General features: G+C 40.8%; 1 long non-coding RNA gene across 1 annotated transcript in view; it reads left to right on the forward strand.

Annotated features, from left to right (window-relative positions):
* Positions 1–9,762: 9,762 nt before the first annotated feature.
* LOC150002902 (uncharacterized) overlaps positions 9,763–25,685 on the forward strand; it is a 98,394-nt gene continuing 82,471 nt past the window's right edge. Inside the window, exons 1-2 of the long non-coding RNA XR_016512645.1 lie at positions 9,763–9,853; positions 21,729–21,828. This is a non-coding gene — a long non-coding RNA (uncharacterized LOC150002902). The remainder of the gene's footprint in view (positions 9,854–21,728; positions 21,829–25,685) is intronic.

Raw genomic sequence — 25,685 nt, forward strand, 5'->3', positions numbered from 1 at the left:
TCAAAGACAAAGAGAGGATCCTAAAAGCAGCAAGAGAAAAACAACTAATAACATACAAGGGTACTCCAATAAGGCTATCATCAGATTTCTCAGCAGAAACACTACAAGCCAGAAGGGAATGGCAAAAAATATTCCAAGCAATGAAAAACAAAGGCCTACAACCTAGAATACTATACCCAGCAAAGCTCTCATTCAAAATGGAGGGTGAAATAAGGAGCTTCCAAGACAAAAGAAGGCTAAAAGAATACATCTCCACCAAACCAGCAATGCAAGAGATGCTAAAGGGTCTGCTATAAGAAGATAAAGAAACAGAGAGAGACAGAGAAGAACACGAGTACAAAGGGGAAAAATGACAATGAATAAGTACTTATCGGTAATAACCTTAAATGTAAATGGATTAAACGCTCCAATTAAAAGACATAGGGTAGCTGAATGGATTAGAAAGAATGACCCACATATATGCTGTCTACAAGAGACCCACCTTAGAACAAAAGATCTACACAGACTGAAAGTAAAGGGATGGAAAAAAGTATTTCAAGCAAATGGGCATGAAAAAAAAGCCGGGGTAGCAATAGTTATATCAGACAAAACAGATTTCACAGCAAAGTCCATAAAAAGAGACAAAGAAGGGCATTTCATAATAGTTAAGGGAAAAATCCATCAAGAAGATATAACCCTTATAAATATATATGCACCCAACTTAGGAGCACCCAAATATATAAGGAAACTTTTGAAAGACTCCAAGAAAGATATAGACAACAACACACTCATAGTAGGGGACTTTAACACCCCATTGTCAACAATGGAAGATATTCAAAGCAAAGAAACACCAAAGACATTGAGGCACTGAACAACACTCTAGATCAAATGGACTTAGTCGATATATATAGAAGTTTTCACCCCAAAGAAGCAAAATATACATACTTCTCAAGTGCACAGGGAACATTTTCAAAGATAGACCACATGGTAGGACAAAAAACAAGCCTTAACAAATTCAAGAAAATTGAAATTATATCAAGCATCTTCTCAGATCACAATGGCTTAAAATTGGAAATCAACCTCAAGGAAAAAACTCAAAAACATTCAAACTCATGGAGAATGAATAACATGCTATTAAATAATGAATGGGTTAACAATGACATCAAGGAAGAAGTCAAAAAGTTTCTGGAACCTAATGATAATGAACACACAACAACCCAAAACCTATGGGATACAGCGAAAGCAGTCCTGAGAGGAAAGTTCATAGCAATACAGGCCTACCTAAAAAAGCTAGAGGAATATCTAATAAAAAATTTAACCCCACAGCTACAAGATCTAGAGGAAGAACAACAAACAAAGCCCAGATCAAGTAGAAAAAAGGAAATCATCAAGATCAGAGCAGAATTAAATGACATAGAGTCTAAACTAACAATTCAAAAGATCAACATAAGTAGGACCTGGTTCTTTGAAAAAATAAACAAAATTGACAAGCCTTTAACCAGGCTCATCAAGAAAAAAAGAGAGAGGACCCAAATAAATAAAATCAGAAACGAAAGAGGAGAAATCACAACTGATACCACAGAAATACAAAGAATTATAAGAAATTATTACGAACAACTGTATGGCAAGAAATTTGACAACCTAGAGGAAATGGACAAATTCCTGGAAACCTATAGTCTTCCCAAACTGAATCAAGAAGAAGCAGAAAGTCTGAATAGACCAATAACAACTAGTGAAATTGAAGCAGTAATCAAAAAACTCCCAGCACACAAAAGCCCTGGACCGGATGGCTTCACAAGTGAATTCTACAAAACATTTAGGAAAGAACTAACTCCTATCCTTTTCAGACTATTCCAAAAGATACAAGAAGAGGGAAGACTGCCAAACTCATTCTATGAAGCCAGTATAACCCTGATTCCAAAACCAGGTCAAGACACAACAAAGAAAGAAAATAACAGGCCAATATCGCTGATGAACATAGATGCTAAAATCCTTAACAAAATATTGGCAAACCGGATCCAGCAACACATTAGAAAGATCATACACCACGATCAAGTAGGATTTATCCCAGGGATGCAAGGATGGTTTAACATTCGCAAATCAATAAACGTAATACACCACATAAACAAAATGAAAGACAAAAACCACATGATCATATCAATAGATGCAGAAAAAGCATTTGATAAAGTACAACACCCATTTATGATAAAAACTCTCAGCAAAATGGGAATAGAGGGAGCATACCTCAACATAATAAAGGCCATATATGAGAAACCTGAAGCCAACATCATACTCAATGGGCAAAAACTGAGAGCATTCCCCCTGAGATCAGGAACAAGACAAGGATGTCCGCTCTCCCCACTCCTATTCAACATAGTCTTGGAAGTTCTAGCCACCGCAATCAGACAAGAAAGAGAAATAAAAGGCATCCAAATTGGAAAAGAGGAAGTAAAACTGGCATTATTTGCAGATGACATGATAGTGTACATAGAAAACCCTATAGACTCCACAAAAAAACTACTCGACCTAACAAGTGAATTCGGCAAAATAGCAGGATACAAAGTCAATATTAAGAAATCAAAGGCATTTTTATACACCAACAATAAAAACTCAGAGATAGAAACTGAAAGAAAAATTCAATTTACCATAGCAACAAGAAAAATAAAATACCTAGGAATAAACTTAACCAAGGAGGTAAAATACCTGTACTCAGAAAACTACATAACACTGAAGAAAGAAATTAAAGAAGATACAAATAAATGGAAGCATATACCATGCTCATGGGTGGGAAGAATCAACATCATTAAAATGTCCATACTACCCAAAGCAATTTATAGATTCAATGCAATCCCTATTAAAATACCAGCAACATATTTCACAGACCTAGAACAAATACTTCAAAAATTTATATGGAACCAAAAAAGAGCCCGAATAACCACAGCAATTTTGAGGAAGAACACAGTAGGAGGAATCACAATACCTGATATCAAACTATACTACAAGGCCATGGTAATCAAAACAGTCTGGTATTGGCATAAAAACAGACATATAGATCAATGGAACAGAATAGAGAGCCCAGAAATAAACCCAGGTTCATACGGTCAACTAATATTTGACAAAGGGGGAAAGAACATCAAATGGAGTGAAAAGAGCCTCTTTAACAAATGGTGTTGGGAGAACTGGACAGGAACATGCAAAAAAATGAAACTAGACCACCAAGTTACACCATACACCAGAATAAACTCAAAATGGATCAAAGACTTAAATGTAAGCCGTGATACCATAAAAGTCCTAGAGGAAAAAATAGGCAGGAAAATTTCAGATATCCCACGTAGCAACATTTTCACTGATATATCTCCTAAGGCAAGGGAAATAAAGGAAAGAATAAACAAATGGGACTACATCAAACTAAAAAGTTTCTGCTCAGCTAAAGAAAACATCAGCAAGATGAAAAGGAAACCAACCATATGGGAAAATATATTCGCCAATGACATCTCAGACAAGGGATTGATCTCCAAAATATATAAAGAACTCATACGACTCAACACCAAGAAGACAGACAACCCAATTAAAAAATGGGCAAAGGACCTGAACAAACACTTCTCCAAAGAAGACATACAGAGGGCCCATAGACATATGAAAATATGCTCAACATCAATAGCCATCAGAGAGATGCAAATAAAAACCACAATGAGATAACACCTCACACCAGTCAGAATGGCCATCATCAACAAATCAACAAACAACTTGTGCTGGAGAGGATGCGGAGAAACGGGAACCCTGGTGCATTGTTGGTGGGAATGCAGACTGGTGCAGCCACTATGGAAAACAGTTTGGAATTTCCTCAAAAAACTAAAAATGGAACTGCCTTTTGAACCAGCAATTCCATTACTGGGATTATATCCGAAAAATCCTGAAACACCAATTCAAAAGAACCTATGCACTCCAATGTTCATAGCAGCACTATTTACAATAGCCAAGTGCTGGAAACAACCTAAATGCCCATCTGTAGATGAGTAGATCAAAAAACTGTGGTACATTTACACAATGGAGTTCTATGTAGCAGAAAGAAAGAAGGAACTTCTACCATTTGCAACAACATGGATGGAACTAGAGAGAATTATGCTTAGCGAAATAAGCCAGGCAACGAAAGAAAAATACGTTATGCTGTCACCTATTACAGGAAACTAATGAACAACACAAACAAATGAGCAAAATTGAACCAGAGGTATGTAAACAAGGAGTAGACTAACAGTAACAAGGGGGAGGTGGGAGGGAGAAAAGGGGGTAAGAAGCGGAAGTGTCAAAGAACGTGTATAAATGACCCACAGACATGGGCAACTGAGTGGGGACTGAATGTGGGGGTAGGGAGGGGCAGGATACAGGGAAGCAAGAGGGGGAAAAAAAAATGAGACAACTGTAATGGAAAAACAAACAAAAAAATTTTTTTAGTGGGGGAAAATGAAAATATGAAGAATGGAAATGCCAGTTCAGTGAATATTAGGACAAAGATTTTCCTTCACGTTGTATATTTTTCTCCCTATTTGATCTCTCCAGAGTTTGGCATTCTAAACAAGTAAGTAATGACTTAAGTTTCTTTGCATAGAACTAATAAGACCAGTTGTTAATAGAGGTTCCTTTTTCTGACCAAGCCTTTGACTGGAATGTCAAGCCTAAAGGAGACATGCTTGGGCTCAGGTTGTTACCAAAAAGCCCTAAGGAACTGGGAATGACTTTCAAAGGTAATAAAAGACCGTGAAATAAAAGGCCTGCTGCCATGGTTGGTTGTGCGGTCCACAGCAATTCCTCCAGGGAAGGAACGAAGGTTGTTTTCCTGAAAGATGGCTAGAAGGGGCCTTAAGGCACAATGGAAAACCAGAAAGACTTGGAAAGGACACGTGTGTACAGGCAAGGATGAATGCCAGGTATGTGGCCCAGCTTCTGTGCCCTGAAGAGCAGACTGAGGGCCACCCTAAATGTTCCTTGGGTAAGTTCCAGCAAAGCAGAACTAAAGATCATAAGTGATCATTTGCTGCTCTTGTTATGTTTATGCAAACGAACAGGATAAATTAAAAATGGACTTAATGTAGTCCCTTTAAAGACAAGGAGAGTAATCTTAGGGAGAAAAATCATTATTCAAGGAAAATCACAATGATCAGTGGCAGACTGTAAAGTAGGGCAGCTAACCGTCTTAAAAGTTTCTTCTCATTTAAAAAATGGTTTCACTTGAAAATTAAACCATATCTGTGATATCACCAAAGAGATTCAAGTTGCAGGCATGTAGAATGTCAAGTGCCTTGCAACTGGATGTCTTCCCAATAAGACAGTCTTACAGATTTAGAGACTTGTTTGTTGGTTATGTTACATAAATTAACATGTGTTTTCTGTTTTCAAAGGGCATAAGCCTATGACCGCATTACCTGAGTGATTGTCTGTACGCATAAGCCTCACTTAATCCTCTCTGCAGCGCTGCCTCCTGAGACTCAACAGTTTGGCTGAACTAAATGGCTGGGTTGGTGAAGAATGGAGTGGTCTGTGGGCTTCACTTTAAAACTGAATTCTCTTTTCTATCCTAATGGCTTGGACAGAAAGGGCCCAGATGTCTGAGAGGGGGGAAACATAAACTATTTCCCTCAGCCCAAACTAAATATAATGGGCAAAAGGGTTTTGGACAGGCGAGGTGTGCCTAGCACACCTTCCTCCAAAGAAGCCCCCCTTTTTTTTTTTTTTCCTCCTAATGTGGAACATTGAAAAATTAATCCCTGCCTTTTGTCACCTAGTAGTTATGGATTGAATGATGCTTTTTAACCCTTTTTGCCAAATCTGTTGCCCCCAGAACACAACAAGGATGCCAGCCTGCTAAACCAAGCACGCCGTTGTCCGGAGACAGCCAACTGACCTGGAGTCTGCACAATCCTTCCCCATGTGGGAAGGTCACCCTCCCCTCCACACCCCCACTATTATTAGGGATTTCTGGACCCAAGGGTAGGTAGGACGACGACCATGTCCAGCTTGAAGCAGCTAGAGGAGCTTGAGACCTTCGCCCATTGTCCTTTACAAGATTACAAAGGGTCTTCATATCTGAGAGGGAGGGATAGTTATTTTTTACGAACCATGGGTATGGACTTGGAGGGGGGATGCTGGGGAAGGGAGATACTGGGTGGAGGGGAGTAAAGGGGAAAAAATTGGAACTACTGTAACAACATAATAAAATATACTTAAAAAAAAATAAAGTGAAGGTCAGGTGGAGAGACATTGGGAGCTTTCTCAGTCAGTGAGGGTGGTGTTTTCCAGAAGGCAGACCTGGGCTTGCTGGACTCTGCGGTGTCCCTCTGCTTTCCTTGCTTCATGTCTCAGAACTCAAGCCAGGTAAAAAGTGGAGCAGCCCTGAACACAGCTGCCATCCCTCTGCACACTTGACTGGGATGGGAAGGCACTGGCAAGTGTGCTGACAGCTGGTTGTGGTGATTTGAGAGGCCTCGCAGGGTCCAGTGTGCAGCAGCCATAGGGATGTGGTCATAGGAATGTGGTCTCTGGGATGAGTGGACTCTTGTTTTCTCCAATGTTTTGTTTGAACCACTTACTTCCTTCGTTCTCACCCCCCGGCTCCTGCAGCTCTCACACCATGTCTCAGTGGACTGGGAAGGGACATCTCATCATGGACTAGGTGTCCTTTCATGCAAGCTGTGAAGATCTCTGCTTCAGCTGCCCTCCTTGCACAGAACAAATGAAGTCAGCAGTTTTCAGCCTGAACCCTTCCATATTTCTATTTTGCATAACTAATCTCACAAGACTTTTGCATTTAGTCATGGATATTGGAGGTGGGAAAGGTTTTAAGCTTTAGTCAGTTTTACATACAAAGGAAATGAAATCAGAGGAGTTGAACAACTTGCCCATAGTCACCCGTTTGTTAATTGCAGATCTGGGACTAGAAATCATCTCTTTTGGCAGTCAGCCAGCTCTCCCCATACACTTTTCTGTGCTTCTGTATGAAGTGAGGTGTAGGTTTAATAAAACTTAGCACGTAATATATCCATGTGCACAATTTATCAATTTATAAACTTTGATTTGTAAACATTGCTGTACAAGGCAGAACAGTGTGATAGAGGATACATACTCAGATGTTCTGAGTTCGAGTTCTGCCTACACCAACTAGCTGTACTCCTGGACAAGTCAATCTGCCTTTCTGGATCCATTTTTCTTTTTGTTTTAAAATAAAAAGTTAAGATTTCAAGCCACTTCCAGCTTATAAATCTGAATTTGTTACTAAATTGAACCACATTTAAAGATAGTTTGCTACTTAAAGATGTTTTATAATGAATGCTGTTATCTTTTTGAAAAGTGAATAGTTATTCCATAAGTTCTTGTTCTGCTAATTTTATATTCTCATATATCAGTCCATTAAGAGATGAGCGGATATTCTGAGAATGCATAACTTTTAACTATAGAAGCAAAAGGCTCTGGTAGACTATGAACAGTGGTTCCCAACACATGCCTCTAAGCAGGGCATGCGTGCTGGCCTTACCAAAGAGCCTTGTACATGACCTGCTGGAAAACTCTCCTCCTGCCTGCCCCTTCATACTGGGTAACCAGACAGAAGACTTGGCACTGGGGCAAGAACAACAGCGCCAGCAACCACAGGCTTTCATCCCACTTGTAGAAGTTACTTATTCTTAGTCCAGCCTCCATCCACCTGTGGAATAGCTCTGTTCACTTCGCCACCAAACCCTGTTCCCTTGGGGCTTTTGAGTGCACACAGGCCACATGAATACTGACCCGTGGAAAGGCACAAATATGGTTAATTCAGTTATTCATTTTAATCAAGGGAGATGCTTATAAATAATTCAAAGTTGCTACAAATCTTTTTCACATTGCCTGTTTGCAGTAAGCTCTCCATAAATATTTATTGAATGACTGAATTCACTAATACACAAATGAATATTTTGTGATAAGTTTTTGGTATTCATATTTATACATCTGTCTGTTGAGTGTTCTGAGGATTTGCAGCAACCCTCCCAAAATGATGAAGATTCACTCTCATAATAGTCCCCAGAGACTAAGGAAACCAGAGTGTGCTATGGTGCTCCCGCTCTCCACTGGGTGGCAGGGAATGGGGGTGTTACCCCAGCTGCTATAGGCCTCCAGCCTGAAGCCACTCCAGCATGGACCCTTGTGGCTCCTGACACACTGTGCTTGCTTTGGGTGGCTTTGGCCAGAACTATAATGTGGTAGGCAACATGGTTCTGAAAGGTGTTCATGTCTTAATTTGAACCTGTGACCATGTTATTTGCAGATATAATTAAGGTTACAGATCTTACAATGGGAAGATTTTTGTGAATTGTCTGGGTAGGCCCAATAGGATCATATAAGCCCCCAAAGGCAGAGAAATTTCTCCAGTTGGAGTCAGGGAGACATGGTAGAAGGAAGAGTGGAGAGATTCATACCAAGAGAAGGGCACATTTAGCCCTCAAGGAAATAGGGACTTGGGTCCTATAATCACAAAGACCTGAATTTGCCAACAAACTCAGTAAGCCTGGAAGTGGAATCTTCCCAGAACCTCTGGAAGGTGCTGGCAGACTTGCTAACACCTTGATTTTGACCTGTGAGAGCCAAGGCAGAGAACCAGCTGAGCCACACCTTACCTGACTTCTGACCCAGGAAACAATTATAAGTGGGTATTAAGTTAAGGCATCAGGCTTATGACAATTTGTTATAACAGTATGTGAATACAGAAGCAAATAAGTGTTGCTGTGACTTTGGGCACTGACTTCAGCTCTTGGGACCCAATTCCCTTCACTGCAGATGAAAAGTCCAACCCTAGGTGACCTGACACCTCTCCCAACCCTCAAGTTCCAGGATTCGCTATTGAAAATTCAGTTGAAAAAAGCACCAATATTTTTTGAATTAAGGCTTTGGACTCAACTGGACTGGATTTAGAGAGATGCTTTACAACTTGAAACCATTCCACCTTTCCGTGTTTTGTTCCATACAGCCCTGGCCTTACAAGACTTTAGGGATTAAGTGGGATAATGTGGACAAAAGCTTACTCACAGTGTGTGCTTGACAAACACCACTTCCCTTTCCTATGTTGTTTTAATGGTCCTGCCTTTGTAAGTTGTGTTGCCTGTAAATATTCAAGGAAATATCTCAGTCACTTTCAAGGCTTCTGTCCTTTTCTTTTTTGTTTCTGAGACTTGGGCCAAAACTCCAGGGACAAGAAAATGACCATTACTTGTTATGCTTATGAGGAACCTGACCATCCCCTTGAGCGGCCTGAAGTTTGCTTTGCCTTTAGAGTTCCAGCAGTCAGCAAGGAGCCCCTGCCAGTGTGCCCAGCAGTGAGAGGGGCCCACAGTGCAAAGCCCTGCCATCCAGGTGGAGTCAGGAACCCATCTCTTTCTTGGGTTACTAGGAGTTTAATTGGTTCAGTTCTATGGCTGTGGTTGGCTTCAACTGGGAGGTTGGGGGGTCGTTTTTGACATTTGGTATAGTTCTCTACCTTTCCTGGCTCTCTGGTGGGTATGTTTCCTAAGACTTGCCAACTTGAATTCGGAGAGCTGACTGCTTCAGGGAGAGATATTTTTCAGTGGGCTTTTCAATTTTCTGATGCTGGAGTTCAACTTCATTTATCTGTCTTGGTGATACCCCCTTGCCACTCTGGGAGCTGCTGCTGAGGAGCCATTAGGTCAATCATATCTTCAGAAATGATGGGGCCTGAGCACAGCCTCCTGTTTCTACCACTCTCTGTAAAGCTCATTGACATTGGGATGTCTTCCACAGGTGCCTGGTTCCCTAGCTCCTTCTGGAAGCAGCCAGAACCATCATTAGGAACCTCACTAATGAAGACACATTATTTCACCATTCTCTGGGACAGGTATGACTAATGACCACAAAACACCACCAAATGTCCATCCGAGTAGGCCCATTTTTGGCAATGGTAGCAAGAAGCACTTTATTTAAATGCAAATTGGGAAAATATCTAGCACCAATTTAGTGAAGTCTTGATCCTTAAAATGACATTTATATATCCATTAGGATAATGAGGTTGAAATTTAGTTTAGGAAATTGGAGGGACTTCTTAATTGTGTTAGTTTTCCTCATTGGGCCTACTGGGATTTAAATGGAAGAACAGTTGAATGGAAGTGAAACACTTAGCATTAGCAGTCATTTGCAGACTTGGAGCTAAGCAGTATGGGTTAAAATTCTGACTCTGCACCTGACCAGCTATATGACCAATGTGAGGCACCTTTCTGTGCCTCAGTTTCCTCACTTGTAAGGGTTATTATGAAGATGAAAAGAAGTTAAATATGTAAATATGCAAAACATTCAGAACTTTGCTTGGTACAAGGAAAATGTGTTTAAGTGTTAGCTATTGATTGCAGAGTCCCAACAGGGTCTTTGTACAACCAGATGCTGCTGATCCCTTAAACCAATTCTCTTCATTAGAACAAAACAGCAAGACCATGATCAGGTAAACCCTAGGATTAACCTTCTCACCCGAGGTTTTCCCTCTGGTACCTGCCCCATGGTCAGCTCTTCTTCAGAGTCTCTCTCTCTCTTTGTCTCTCTCTCAGGACTTTGGAACTGGCTAGTAAATTCTCTAAACCAGTTAAGTCACTGCCTTCTTTCTCATGCACCAGGATTGCTATTCCAGATGTATAAACCTTTTTTTATATAGATTTTTTAGTACTCAGTTTTTAAAAATCACGTCAATAGCTTTATTGGCTCAAGATCAGCAAAAGAATAAAGCTCTGCCTTTCAAAAGCACAATCAAAAATGTTGAATATGCCTCCCCTCACTGAAGACTTATTTATGGCTTTCTTTATGGAATTCTTTCCTTTGCTGTTAAGACATGCAAAATGTCTTTGAAGTGGGCTAGACATGTTTTCTGCATATGTGGGCAGCTGTTTGCCTCTGGGCAGATAAATCATTTTTCCTTATGACTTCCAGTCATTGATAGAGGGGTGTTGCACAGGACTTTGCACATAATTTGGTCATGGTGGACAAATAAGGAAATCTCAGAGATGGCTCCTCAGCCCCACTGACATCAGTGGTCTTCTAGTGCTACTTGCAGGCAGCAATTTTGTCAAGTATTTGTAACCCTGGGGGTACAGTTGCAATGGGACAATAGGCTCAGGATCTTCCTGTTCCTACATTGCTTCTGTGTCAGAAGCTACTTTGTATCAGTTATATATACGTGAGGAAAGCCAAGCCCACAATACAAAAGATCATGCAAACATAACTGTGAAGCCTTTCCTGTCCACTTTAAGTTCTAGCATGTTCCTCTTTGATAATGTTTTCATCGTGATTATGAGTTAGTTTCAATTGTAGTTTAATACTGATAATTGCCATCTCTGCTTTTCTTCTCAAAGCAAAATCTATTATTTCATAACAACAAAATATCTGAAAAAGAAATAAATTGGTCCCATTTACAATAGTATCCAAAACAATGGTGTTCTTAAGAATAAATTTAACTAAGGAGGTGAAAGATTTCTTGAAAACTACAAGACACTGATGAAAAAAATAAAATAGGACACAAATAAAGGAAAGGTATTCTATGTTCAAGGATTGGAACAATTAATATTGTTAAAATTTTAATACTACTGAAAGCCATCTGCAGATTCAATGCAATCTTTATCAACGTTCTAATGGCATTTTTTCAGAAGCAGAAATAAAAACACCTCTTAAATTTATGTGAAACCACAAAAGACCCCAAATAGCCAAAGAAATCCTGAGAAAGAAGAACAAAGCAGTAGGCATCGCACTTCTTGATTTCAAGCTGTAATATAAAACAATAGACATTGAAAACAGTATGGTATGGACATAAAAACAGACAAATAGACCAACAGAACAGAATTGAGAGCACAGAAATAAACCCAAGCATATATTATCTACTAATATTTGACAAGGGAGCCAAGAACACTAAATGGAGAAAAGACAGCCTCTTCAATAAATGATGTTGTGGAAATTGCATATTCACATGTAAAAGAATGAAACTGAGCTTTTACCTTACACCACTCACAAAAATTAACTCAGGATGCATTAAAGATGTAAATATAAATATGAAACTCCTAGAAGAAAACATAGAAACAAACCTCCTTAACATAGGTCTTGGTAATGATTTTTTGGATATGACACCAAAAACACAAGCAAAAAGATAAAATATAAAAGCAGGACTATGCCAAACCAAAAAGCTTTTACACAGCAAAAGAAATAATCAAAAAAGTGAAAAGAAAACCTACATGCTGGAAAAACAATATTTAAAAACCATATATCTGATAAGGGATTAATATTTAAAACATATAAAGAACTCATACAACTTAATAACAAAAACCCCACAAATAACTCAAATTAAAAAAGAAGTGGGGTGAAGAATCTGAATAGACAGTTCTCCAAAGAAGAAATACAAATGACTAACAGGTACAGTTGTTGATAATTGTGAATTTGCTGCCATTTTTATGTTCATAGTTTTGATCTTTTTCTTATAAAAGTCCCTTTAACATTTCATGTAATAATGGCTTTATGATGATGAAGTCCTCTAGCTTTACCTTGTCTGGGAAGCATTTTATTTGCCCTTCCACTCTAAATGATAGCTTTGCTGGACAGGGTAATTTTGGTCGTAGGTCCTTGCTTTTCATCTCTTTGAATACTTCTTGCCAGTCCCTTCTGGCCTGCAAAATTTCTTTTGAGAAATCAGTTGATAATCTTATGGGAACTCCTTGTTATGGTAATATTTTTTATTATACATCCTTGAGCATGTGAATTATATTTGTAAGAACTGTCTTAATGTTTTTGTTTGGTAAGTCCATCTTTCTCATGCTTGAGCATTTTTTATTTTTTTCTACTTTATTTTTTATTGTTTATCTATTACAGCTACCCCAATTTTTTCCCTTTTTGCCCCGCTCCACCCAGCCCACACCTCTCTCCCACAGTCAGTCCCTTCTCTGTTGTTCATGTTCATGTCCATGGGTCATTCATACATGTTATTTGACTAATCCCTTCCCTCCACCATTCCCACCCTCTCCTCCACTCCTACAGCTATTAGTCTGTTCTATCTTTCCATGTATATGGTTCTACTTTTTCTCATTAGTTTATTTTGTTCATTAGATTCCAGTTATAAGTGAGGTTATATGATAAGGTGGTGACTAGAGTACCTGTGGCTTGCATTTTATTTTGATTGGATGGGCCTGCTGTGGACCAATTGCTCCTGGAAATTCTTTCCTTTCATGGAGCCTCTCTTTTTGTTCCCTGTGATGCTTTCCCATCTTTCCCGTGTGATGGTTGCCTCCTCAGCCACTCCATGGTGGTGCTTCTCAGAGTTCTGTCATTTGTCCTGTTCTTGTCATACAATACATTTTGAAGACTGATTGCCCCATCCCGTTTGCTCTAATATGCTCAAGCTCTCAAAGCTGCCTGAGCCTCTCTGCGGGACAGTTCCAGCAGAATGTCTTCTGACATGTCAAACTCAACCTGCCCTTAGTTCATCCCATCCTCTTGATTCTGAATCTTGGTCCCCTTCCTGGCTTTCATCTCCCTGTTAATTGTGCCATTATCATTTGTATCCACACCAGGGTCAACTAGAGTCCTCCCTCTCCCTCATGCGCAGGCCTATCAGCTACTGATTTCCACTTCTCTTCATTAAATGAACTTCCAACTGCTCTTCTCACCTGCGCCAGGCCTGATGGAGCCTCAGCCTCCCTGTTTCCATTCCCTCTACTTGTCATCTAGCCTCCAGATTGAGCCAGAGTGAGTGTCTAAACCGCAATATGACAGTCCTCCCCACTTAACAATGTCCACTGGTGCTAATTTATTAGAAAAATTGTTGAATGCTTTCCTTTTGGACCATGCCAATTCATTTTATTGAGGTATAATTGATATATAACATTATATTTCAGATATACAACATAATGATTTGATATATGTCTATACATATTGTAAAATGACCACCACAATAAGTATGGTTAACATCCATCACAACACATACATATAATTTTTTTTTCTTGTAATGAGAACTTATTCCCATTGTAGTCTTTCCCCTATTCAAAAGTTTTGTCATAGCAACTTCTCTTGCTGTCTTGTAATTTCTGGTTTACTTTACTGAATTGTTGATTAAACTGTACTTTTTTTTAGGGTAGAGGCTAAATTTTATATTTATATTTTTTAGGGCCTAACACAGAGTCTAAATTAAAGGAGGGGTTAAAGAATTTGTTGAATTAATAAATTATTGAAATTCCTTGATTTACCAGAATATCCTCTGGCAGGAATTGCTTTATCCAAAAACAAACAAACAAGCAACAATAATAACAAGTGGCAAGAAGACAAATTCGTAGTAGGGATTTATTTAAAATAATCTTAAAAAAAGATTTTATTTATTTATTTATTCATTTATTTAGAGGGGGAGGGAGGGAGAACGAGAGGGAAAGGAACATCAGTGTCTGGTTGCTTCTTGCACACCCCCAAGTGGGGACTTTGCCTGAAACCCAGGCATGTGCTTTGAATGGGACTTGAACTGAAGACCCTTTGGTTCATAGGCCAGCACTCAATCCACTGAGCCACACCAGCTAGGGCTAAAATAATCTTGTGATGCATATTCTAAGGTTGCTAGAGATCCAGCCAATAATTTATACCTAGCTTCTACTTTTATGGTTTTAAAAGGAATTATTGCATACAGAATGTAAATTTGTAACTGTTCAAGATTTAAACTTTTTTAAAAATTTGAATTTATTAGAGCGACATTGGTTAATAAATTTTATATAGGTTTCAAGTGTACAATTTTATAACCCATCATCTGTATACTGTGTTGTGTATTCACCACCCAAAGTTGTCTCTTTCTGTCACAATTTATCCCCTCTTTACCTTCTTCTACCACCCCCAGCCCCTCCTATCTCTCTGGTATTTATCATATGAGTTGTTGTTTCTTTTTTTTTGCTTAATCCCTTCTTATTTTTCATCCAACCCTATTCCCTTGCCCCTCTGACAGCTGTCAGTCTCGTCTCTTTATCTGAGTCTGTTTCTATTTTGTTTGTTTATTTTGTTCATTAGATTCCACACGTAAGTGAAATCATATGGTACTTGTCTTTCTCTGACTGGCTTATTTCACTTAAGCATAATACTCTCCAGGTCCATCCATGCTGTTGCAAAAGGTAAGATTTTCTTCTTTTAAGAAAACCTGTCAAGCAGTTGAATCAAAATGAAAAAGTTAATTAGTTAATTAATTAATATGGTTTACTTAGCATGTGCTAGGCTTGTGCTATAGAGTAAAGCAGAAAAATAGGCCGATATGTTTTACTGAAATTTTCAACAATGGCAGTAACATTTTTCTGGTGAATACTGGACTTAAAAGAAAGCCCTGTTAACCAGATATGGAATTTTGCAAGGGTTCCTGGGATAATATGATATTATATATTCCCCCCCTCTCACAGTAAAGATTCAGCTCCATTAATCATGACTGCTTGGATACTTCAACCGACTAATGGAAATAATAACCACCACACTCTCAGGCGATCTATTGATTTTTGGTTTCCTTTGTTATTCATAACAGAGATCAGACAGTTTTCACCCATCTGAACAGATTTTGTTCATCAGTGTATTTGTGTCTCATATTTGTGTACAGAGGAAAGACTTGCCAGGTTGGGTCAACCAGTGTTTAAGAGCATGCGAGATGGCTTGTTTTCTTTTTAGGAGAAGCCCTACCTTTGATCTGGGTATGAGACTGCCCTGTGTTCTTAGTGCAGAGTGGGATGAACTCACTGACAATGTGGAGGGGGTAGGTTGTTACTTTGGCTTAATAATTTAAAGCCACATTTTAGAATAGTACAAAGCCATTTGCTTTGAAAGCCTGTCCACAGTTTGCTAGATCAGTGACAAGATGTGAATCTCAGTTTGTCAATATTATAAGTGTGCTTTGGGGTATGATTTGCTTACTGAGAAAGAAACAAGGATATTTTATTTATGTTCACACATCTCTAAAAAGTTGCATAAAAGTTGGTATGAAATAGGACATGGTAAAATATGTTAAAGAAGTTTTTCAAAATAGGTTTTGGCATTTAGACTTTGACCTTAACCACAGTCTCATGTCAATTTTACTGCAATCAGGTTTTCCTTTTAGGCTCTATCTATGTGATATGAACTGTGGAGATCCTAGCAATAGTCCAAAGGCAAGTCAAATCACTTATAGAAATAGATGGAGTGAAAATTTTATATATGTGTGTGTATATATGAGGTCTGTCCAGAAGTTATCCAGCCATGTAATATGAAAAATAGGGACACTTATTAAAGAAGGTGCAAGATACAAGGAACATTGTACATAGAATAATGATTCCTCTCAGTCCCCTTCAAAGTAGGCACCTTAGGATCTCACACAGTTCTCCCAATCACCACAAGCTGCCCTGTTGTATTTTCTTGAATCTCATCGATGGTCTGAAATCTCTTCCCTTTCAAAGCTGATTTTAGTTTGGAAAAGCCAGAAGTTGCAGGGTGGGCTATTAGTGGGCTGAGTCACCTGGGTAATTTAATGTTTTACCAAAAAATCCTGCACAAGATGTCATGTATGAGTGGGTGCATTGTTGTGATGAAGCTGTCAATCACCTGTTGCTCTTAGCTGTAGCCTTCTGAACCATCCAAATAGTTTCCGCAGAGGAATGTTCAAGCTTAATGCAAAATCTGATGCAGATTCATTGCTCCACTTGCTCAGTCATTTTGAATGTGATGGCCACATGGTGGTACACAAGCTCACTCAATGTCGTCTACTGGCCCCACTGACAAGTACAGTGAAGTTGTCATTGTTCATGCATGCACATTCCAGCCCACTCTCCTTGGCTGCCAGGTTATGTCTATGTCATGCAAGCCATTCTTATGATATTAATAATGGTTGGCTTCTTCTGGACAGACTATATATATATATATATATATATATATATATATATATATATATATATATATATATATATACATATATTCACCAGAGAAGAAATATATGGGCAATTTAGAATGATGAAGTAAAGTAGGTGCTCTTTTATGCTTAGCAGATTGGAGAAGGGCAGCCCTGTTGCTGATCAAGCCCAAGTACCTGACATGCCTGCTGACCTTGTTTGTTGGGGCAGTAATCAGACCTGCAGTGGCCTGGCTTCCCAGAAATCTCCCCCTTGGTCTTCAGTTTAGCCTCACAGCTGGAGGAGGCAGTGAGAGACAGACGTTATTCCCAGCTGTCACTAGTCTTCCCCACTTCACATTCCTCTCCCTGTCCTGGGGGATGGCCCTACTGACTTCCAGCTGAGCACCAGGCCTAGAGGTAGCACAGAGGCATCATCTAGCTCCCACAATGGCAGAAGGGCCATTCCTATAATAGACCTGCATTCCATATCACTCAATGTAGTCAGCTGCTCCAATTTGCCCTGATTGAAACATATATTCATTAGTTGTTTCTGAGAAGGGAAGGACCAGGAAGAAGAAGGCAGCTTGCTTTCTCTGTCCCCAAGATGACTGAACAGGAGTGAAGCATGTAGCTCTGGGATGGAGGTGAAGTAAGAAATGGCTGGGATGTGCATTAGACCTTCAACTTCTGGGACTGGAAACTTTGTGTGTGTCTCCTATGAAGAATTTGGAAACGGGCTCTTCTCTTTCTGCAAGTGTGGCATTGCTTTAAGGCAGAAGAGTGAACCAACTTTGCAGCAGCTCTTGATAGGAGATGGCTATGGTCAAAGAACAGTGATGAACAGGGCAGGAGACCCTACTTTAAGCCCAAGCCCCACTCCCTTTGCAAGCAATTTGACCTTGTCAACTTGCTTAGTCTCTGTACTTGCTGTGAGGGATCACATTTTGGGGAAATAGTAAATCCTATATTGCTGGCTTTTGGATGATTTTTGTTTAAATGCCATACAATTCACAGAGTGTTATGAAAATGTTATTTTTATTGATATATCCATTAAAATATTGTAGTTGTAGTGAAACGTTGGATTTGCACTTATCAGTCTCTAACCATGGTTTGGAAAGTCAAACCATTCTCAAAACATTTAATGAAAGCAATGATTTTGTAACTTGGTGACAACCTAAGGCACTGTTACAGGTATCGTAGACATGCCTCTGTCTCCTTCCCAGCCAGTCAGTCCCTGTCATCCACTAAACTGTACAACAGGACTATGCAGAAATCAGTAGGCATGGGTGAATATAAATAGATCCTCATGGAGGCAGGAACAATATTCTCTACCTTAAAGTCAAATAAACAATTTTCTCACAGCCTGTCCCCACTCCTATGGCAGAAAGAATGGGACTTGTTATTTTTAAACCTCTTAAAAGATTTTAAAACAAAACTCAACAAGGATCTTGCATGGAAATTTCTATGAGGATATGTTTCTCAAAGACTCATTCTCATTGCATTACCATTTCAAAATAGTTGAATTCATAAACATCTACTGTGCAATACTGAACTCATCTCATTTTAGAGGTGTTCTGGGAAAAGTTTGACATTTTGCAGGGAGAGCTGTGAGTTAAAGTCTTCAGGTCAGCACCCCGGAGCATGGAGTTTTTTGGCGACTGTATTTTCAGATGAGATCTAGTAAAAATCACTCATATTCTTAAAGGCACACTGCATGGGCAAGAGCAATTTTTGCCTGTGAAGCTAGGCACGATGGTGTCCAGCTGGTGCAGCAATCATAGGATGAGCTGGTTTGCAAAATGCTGAGAGGGGGAGAGGGAGAGAGGGAGAAAGAGCACAGGGTGAGGGCAATGGCTCCAAAGGCTCTAGAAGAGAGGGCAAGGGACCAGGGCTTTGCTGGGATGCTCCCTGGAGGGAGCATCATGAGGAGAGAGTGGCTGCTGGCTCATACCTATCCCACCCTCTCAGAACCAGAGTCTATGGGCTCACCTGAAACCCAGATGTGACTTTGGCCACTTCTCTCATGGTAGAGGAGGAGTTCTGACTGTTTTGAGCCTGGGGTGGTAGGGGGTCAGCCAGGTGGACCAATGCCCTTAGTGGGTGGATGTTGGGTGTGGCCTCAGAGAAAGCATAATTTTCTTTCTCTTTAGAACTACCCTGCTGAGAAGTTCTTTAGGGACATATAAATTCAGACAGAAACTCCGAAGACCCCATATACTTTGCTTATACTAAAGTCTTAGTCAATATTTACCAATCTGATTTATTTACTCTGATATGAGGAGGTATATTTCACCCCATGTCACTTTAGTGGATTTTAGTTTACTTTTTAAAATAGACAGGCAGACAGTCTGCAGGGTTCTTGATTTTTTTCAGTCACTCAAGACACATTAAAATTGCTCAACCTAATGCAGATATATCTGAGCACAGGTCTGAAGTGGAGAAAAGGGAGCTGGAATGCTTCTCTTTCTCCTACCCTGACCTCCACTATTGATCATCATCCCTGCCCTCCACCAGAGTCATCCTCTGGCTTAGGGGTGGGTGGGATGAGGGAGTGGGAGTGGAAGAAGGGAAAAAGGGGAGAGGGAAAAGACGAAACAAAGTAGAAGAAGAGAAGAAGAAATAGATGAGAACACCGAGGGATGGTAGAAGGGGGAAAATGTGGGTGAATGTGGCAGAGGCTACAGAGAGTATTCCTGAATGTTTACAGCTCTGAAAACAAAAACTTAACACACCATGAAAATTTTCTTTTTCTCCAAAAACAATCAAAATCAACAAATAAACAGGCAATAGCATGACACCTCTTAGTCATGCTCCCTATACTCTGTCCCAAGTACAGAATGGATGGAGTTGCTGCAGTTAAGGAAGGCAAGACCTGGGGGCTGAAGAGCCTGTTGATCCTTTTTCCAAGTACCTAAGGCTCTCCAAGAACCCATAGTGCAGTGGGCAAGTGGAGGAAAGTTGTGGTCCAGCCTCTTTGCACCACAGCGGGACATCCTGCCAAAAATAGGCTTTCTTCTTAAAAAGAGAATTGGGTTCTGGAACTAGCTGCCATGAGGGGAGGGTGACCAGACCACAGACTGGCTCTTGAGGAACAGAGTAAGCAGATAATGGGATTCACTCACAGTCATTGGGCTTACCATGTGCCTGGCAGGGTTGCAAGCCCTTGTCATATTTTATCTTATTGGATTCTTACTGTAACCCCACAGACAAGGCAGTCACTCTTCCCCTTTCACTGCTTGCTGCAGGTTGAGTCCAAACAGAGCTGAGTCTGGCATTTGCCTGATTTGGATCCTCCTGGTCACTGAATGGACATTATAACTATGCAGATGCAGGTTTCGAAGGTGGGGCTTTACAACTACTTGAGGCATGTAGCACTTGACATATATGAGGTGAAACAAGATGGTGTCACAAGCTACTGCAGGGCCACATGAACCATCCAGCTGTATGTTTGATGGAAACCCTGAGAAAAATCCCATCATGGTCCTAACACAGTCCATGATGGAGTGATACTTGCAGAACTGATGGCTCAATTTGGACTGGCTTTCCATTATATCTGTGAGGGGGAAATCTTATCAGAAGCTGAGTTAGCATGTCTGCTCTGCTCTGGCCAAGCAGAAATCCCTAGCTCTTCAACCTCCTTACTCCCTTTTTTTTCCTGGGGTAATGAAAAAGGTGGGTACTTCTTTAGTCCCACTATGTGATGTGATCCTTTGTGACAGTCAACAGTATCTACTGTAAAAGAAACAGTTGGGATGGTCATGTAGTGTTTTCTTAACAGTATGACACAGGCCAGAAGTCAGGGTCCACCCACCATTTGTCACCACCTCTGAGACACTGCACATGGACATAATTGGCCACACCATGGGTTTCCAAATGCTGAGTTTTGAAGGTGAATTCCAGGTGGTTACATGGGCTTCCTGCTCCAGGTTCCTGGACATGTGTCAGCTATGGAGGCTATGGAGTCCTTTGATCAAGTCAAGATGCTCTCTGCCTACTGATGTGAATTTTGTGCAGGGAAAGGCTTTACTACTTTATGAAGTCAGTGCTTAACCTTCTGGGTGACAAGAAACCAACAAGACCATCTTGGTAAGAGTGGCCCAGAGCCACCAGCATTATTTTCCCCTCTACCTAAACCATCAGGTATTTATCAGTTGGGACTTCGGAGCACAGTTGGGGTTCCACATGTTCCATGTTCAGAGGACATGACCTCCTGTCCCTGGGGGAATAAGGAGATGCATAGAGCACTTGGGGACAGTGAGAAAGGAGAAAGCACTGTGCCCTGTGTCTGGGATCTTATTGAGCAGCTGCTGGAGAGGGGCCTTGTGGCCAAGGTGGGGAAGGTCCCAGCCAAATGAAAAGAAGCAAATTCACCTCTGAGGGGTCAGTTTCACCTTCAGTCCCTCTCCTCTATGTCTTTCCCTCTCTTTCCCTAGCTCTCCTGTGTCTCTTTTTCCCTCACCTTTTCTACTTTTTCTGTGTGCTCTTCTACCTTTCTCCTGGCACAATCATGATATGCTGCCCTCTGGGATGGGCAGGACCTGTCCCACATGGCTCTCATCCTCAAGGGGCCACTAGACCAGCCCCACTGTCAAATGCCCTCTTCTAGCCAGTGCATAGGTCTGAATTCATTAGCCAAGGATCCTTCCAAATACTTGTTGCTTTTTTGTAACTCTTGACAAAACAGGTTCTCTAAGGTTTAGAGAGGCAACCAGCTTTTATACAATCACAGTTTATCTGTTGTTTTCATAATAATGTTGGGAGAATCTATTTCTTATTTCTCCAGGTTATTTGTTGATTCTGAATACCTTTAGAGCCCATTGCAGAGATGTTTAAACTCCATTCACGACTCATCAGTACCCCTGTGTATGTCTTGCAGGTGTCATTGCTGCCTGCAGAGCTGGCCATCCTCTGACATTCAGTTGTTTCCAGTCCTGGATGCATGTGGGAATCATCAGCATCTTAAAGAATTACTCATGGTTGGTCCCGCCCTAAGCTTCTTATTTAAATGGTTTAGATGGTGGCCTGGTCATTGAAATTTGAAAAATCTCTCATGCTGCTTTTCATATGCAGCCATGAAGATAACCACTGCTCTATGGGAAATTAAGAAAGGTTGGAGGTCTGAGCAGGGCCAGTGCCTGATGCAGGGGTGGGTGACCAGATCCTATGATTCCCTCATATTCTTAGATGATGTCATGTGAGTCTTCTCTCCCCATTAGATGGAAATCTTGCTTCCTCATTCATTTATGCACTCAGCAAACATAAGTTGGGGACATAATAAGTGTCAGACATCGGAGGGACGCATAAAGAAGAGACAGAGGCAGCTGTCGGGAAAAGCAGAGTTAGAAACAGGTATTTCGAACACCATACTCTTAAGTATTTGAATAGAAACTATATATCATCTTAGTGGAAGGAAGGGCTAACTCAGCATACATATGTTGGGCACAGAATTATAGAATGCTTTTTAGATGTTACAATCCTTATTTGGCAGGGAGAGAATTGAGGGGTTTGGATCAAGTTGTGTGCTCTTGGTTATTCAAGGTCAGGGTGACAAGGCATTGGCTCTCCCAAGCTCTGTCCTCACATGTGTCCAAATAAGTTCTCCCTTGCATGGCTAAGGAGATACCCTACCATTTTCATTATGAGATACTAGATATTCTCTAGAGAATTAAAATGTTTCTGCCTACTGTCTTATGGATCTGATACTCAGTCCTTAGGAGGGGGCTGTAGGTCATCACTGCTTGTTTGTACCCTGAGACCAGTAATGTAAACCTCACCTGGGAGCTTGTTAGAAATGTAAATGCTTAGACCCCACCTCAGACCTACTAGATCTCTGAGGGGTAGGCCCAGAAATCTGTATTTGACATGTTCTGGAGGTGATTCTTATGCATGCTCATGTCTGAGAAATCCTACTTGAGGTCACTGACTCAGTTCCTTATGAGTAATGTGGTAGTTTGCATTGTTATTTCCAATTTTTCACCCTTTGTGTATCCATCCCCTTATCCATGTGACTCTATAGTTCTTCCCAGTATAGTAGAAGTATTTTATCCTGTCTTGATGATATTGGTTTGGCCAGTGATGATCTCTAGCAATAGAATGTGGAAGGAAGTGACAGTAGGCGTTGGCCTCAAGAAGCATTACATGCTTTTACTTGCCTCTCTGGGAGCTTCTAACTTCTCTATGGAAAAAAACACCTCCAGGTAACTGTTGCCTTTTCAGTACAGGCCCCAAAATGACCACATGGAATAGAGCTTCCCTAGCTGACCTGGAGATCTTTCAGTCTGAGAATAATTTTGTAGTATCATTTGTCACTGGGTTTTGGGATGGTTTGTTATGCAGCAATGGCTGACTGATACAGTTGATTGAGGCAGGTTTTGTATATCTAGGCAGATAAAGTTCAGTATCCCAGAGGTTAGGCTACTGGCACCAGGAAGTCAGGGCAGCAGTCTGGGGTCAAGGATCCCAGGATTAGGCTCTCTGTGCACTGTGGCCTGTAGGCTATCTTTCTCATGAGTTCGCTGCAGCTGACCCTGAATCTCCCTCCTGGTATTACTGGTTTAGATTTCTAAGAGAATTGTATTGACCATGCCATAGGTCACAGGAACCACCATTTTATTGTCTCTCACCTGAATTACAGCAATAATTTCTTAATAGGTCTTTTTGATTCTGCATATTCTCCTACTGTCTCTTCTCAATAGAGCAGTCATATTTATCCTTTTAAAATCTAAGTCAGAGCAAGCTACTCTTCTGCTCCAAACCTTTAGATGACTTCCCATTCTGCTCAGAGTAAAGCCAGAGACCCCGTGATGGCTTACAAGAGCCCATGTGTTCTGAGATCTGCCCCCTGATCTTAGTCTTATTATCATCTCCTTCCTTCATCCACGAGGCCCCTCTGAATTCCTGCAGTTTTTTGACCAAATAAGCTTGCTCCACCTCAAGATCTTTGCAACCATTGTTTCTCTCACTGGACCACACTTTCCTCTGGTTCCAGGAAATAGCCACACAACCATCTCCCTAATTTCTTCAGTTACCTGCTAAATGTCATCTCACCAGAGAAATCTTTCCCATGAGATGCAGAAAATAACAATCCTTCCATGCCTTTTTACATTCTTTATCCCCCTTACCCTACTTGATTTTTCTGCTGAGTATTTATTTCCACCTAATACATTGCTATTTATCTATTTTCTTATTTATTAGCTGCCCTCTGTCCTCCAGAATATAATATTCATGCAAACAGGGAGTTTGATTTTTCACTGCTACATCCCCAGTGACTATAACAGGCATATAGTAGATGTTCAATACATCTTTGTTGAATGAATGAATGAGTGAATCATCAGTTAGACTGTGGTTTGGGAACCTCACTGTTCAGAACATGGCTCTGTAAGTCAGTTCCTTAGTCTGGCCTATGGCCTTTCTCCTGCAGGGGGCTGCAAGTGTGCCAGAGCTGTAACTTATTGTGTTTAATTTAAAGTTGTCACAGGAAAGTTTTAACTCAAAATTCTTCTGACCTGATATCCTCTTCCTTTTAGCAAAACTACATTGGATACCAAATCATATGCACAAGGGTTTTTGGTGAGCCATGAATAAGAACAAGGGGTACTAAGTGAAATGGTAACTTAAAAACATTATGATAGTTTCTATCTTGTGGAAGACTTTGCCAGTGGAAGCCAGAAAAAGTCCCAGGGCTCAGGCTCCTTCTTCTAGGACAGGGCTTGGAGGGGCAGGGGCTGCCTTAGTGTTGGGAACACTAATTCTCTGTGCTTTTATGACTGGCCTGTTGAAACTTCAGGACAAAATGTGCTCTGCTGTGCTAACAAACCCTAACATCTTAGTGGCTTAACACAGAAAGTTTATTTCTTGCTCATGCCATTATCCGAGGTGATCAGGGGTCTCTCTTAGTGATACTTCTCCAAATGGGACTCAGAGACCAACAATGACTTTAATGTCAGCTCTGCCACCTGCGACTTTTCTACTTCCAGCTGCACAGGGGAGCAGCCTGGAGAACACACCTGTTTTTGCCTGCCTTCGTCCTGGCAGGGCGTTCCTTCTGCTCACATGCTCGTGGAGAGAACTCAGGCATGTGGTTCCAACCCAACTTTAAAGAAGGCTGAGAAAGTGTCTTCCTGCATTCCTGGCAAAAGAGGTGGTGTGGGGAACACTCAACATTGTTTCTGTTACTTCTGTGTATAAAGCGACATGTTTCTGTGGTGGATCTGTTAAACGTTTCTGTCATAGTTTAGCTCTTAGGGGGCAACCTTAGTTTGAACAAGGTATGTAGTGAGTAGGCATGTAATCCAGAGGTAAATTAAAGCTGAGACAGGTTAAGGTTGGAAGGAGTGCAACAGGGACAGTTCCTTGCCATGGTGAACCCAGCAGGGAGGGCACTGGGTGAAACATTAGTGGGTAAGCACAAACTCCCTGTTTGTGTAAATCTTGATTTGTACACAAGTCATGGAGACTGTTTTTACTAAAAATGTCACCAGTTGGAGTTAAAGTGTTAGAACGGAGGCCAGGTGTTGCTAACCTTTGTCAGTAGGCTGCATTGCCTCAGCATTTCACATCATTAGATCTTGAATGGTACTGAGGGACCACTAAAATTTAACTCCTTTCCTATTAAATATGGGGCAACTGAGGCCCAAGGGAGAACAACATTCTCAACACTCAGCTGGCTAGCAGAGTGACAAGGTCACCTGATTCCTCTGTTCCCTTCAGACTCCCTCTGGTACTTCTGTTATACTGGTGCAAGGGGGTGGTTCTTGCCAGCACCATCCATGAGGCCTCAGGGCGGCAGTGAGCTGGGAGCCTGTGCTTGCTTCTGCTTTGTAGCCATTGCCTG

This window comes from Furipterus horrens, unplaced genomic scaffold, assembly GCF_987537825.1.
Source record: "Furipterus horrens unplaced genomic scaffold, mFurHor1.1.pri manual_scaffold_8, whole genome shotgun sequence".
Taxonomy (NCBI): Eukaryota; Metazoa; Chordata; class Mammalia; order Chiroptera; family Furipteridae; genus Furipterus; species Furipterus horrens.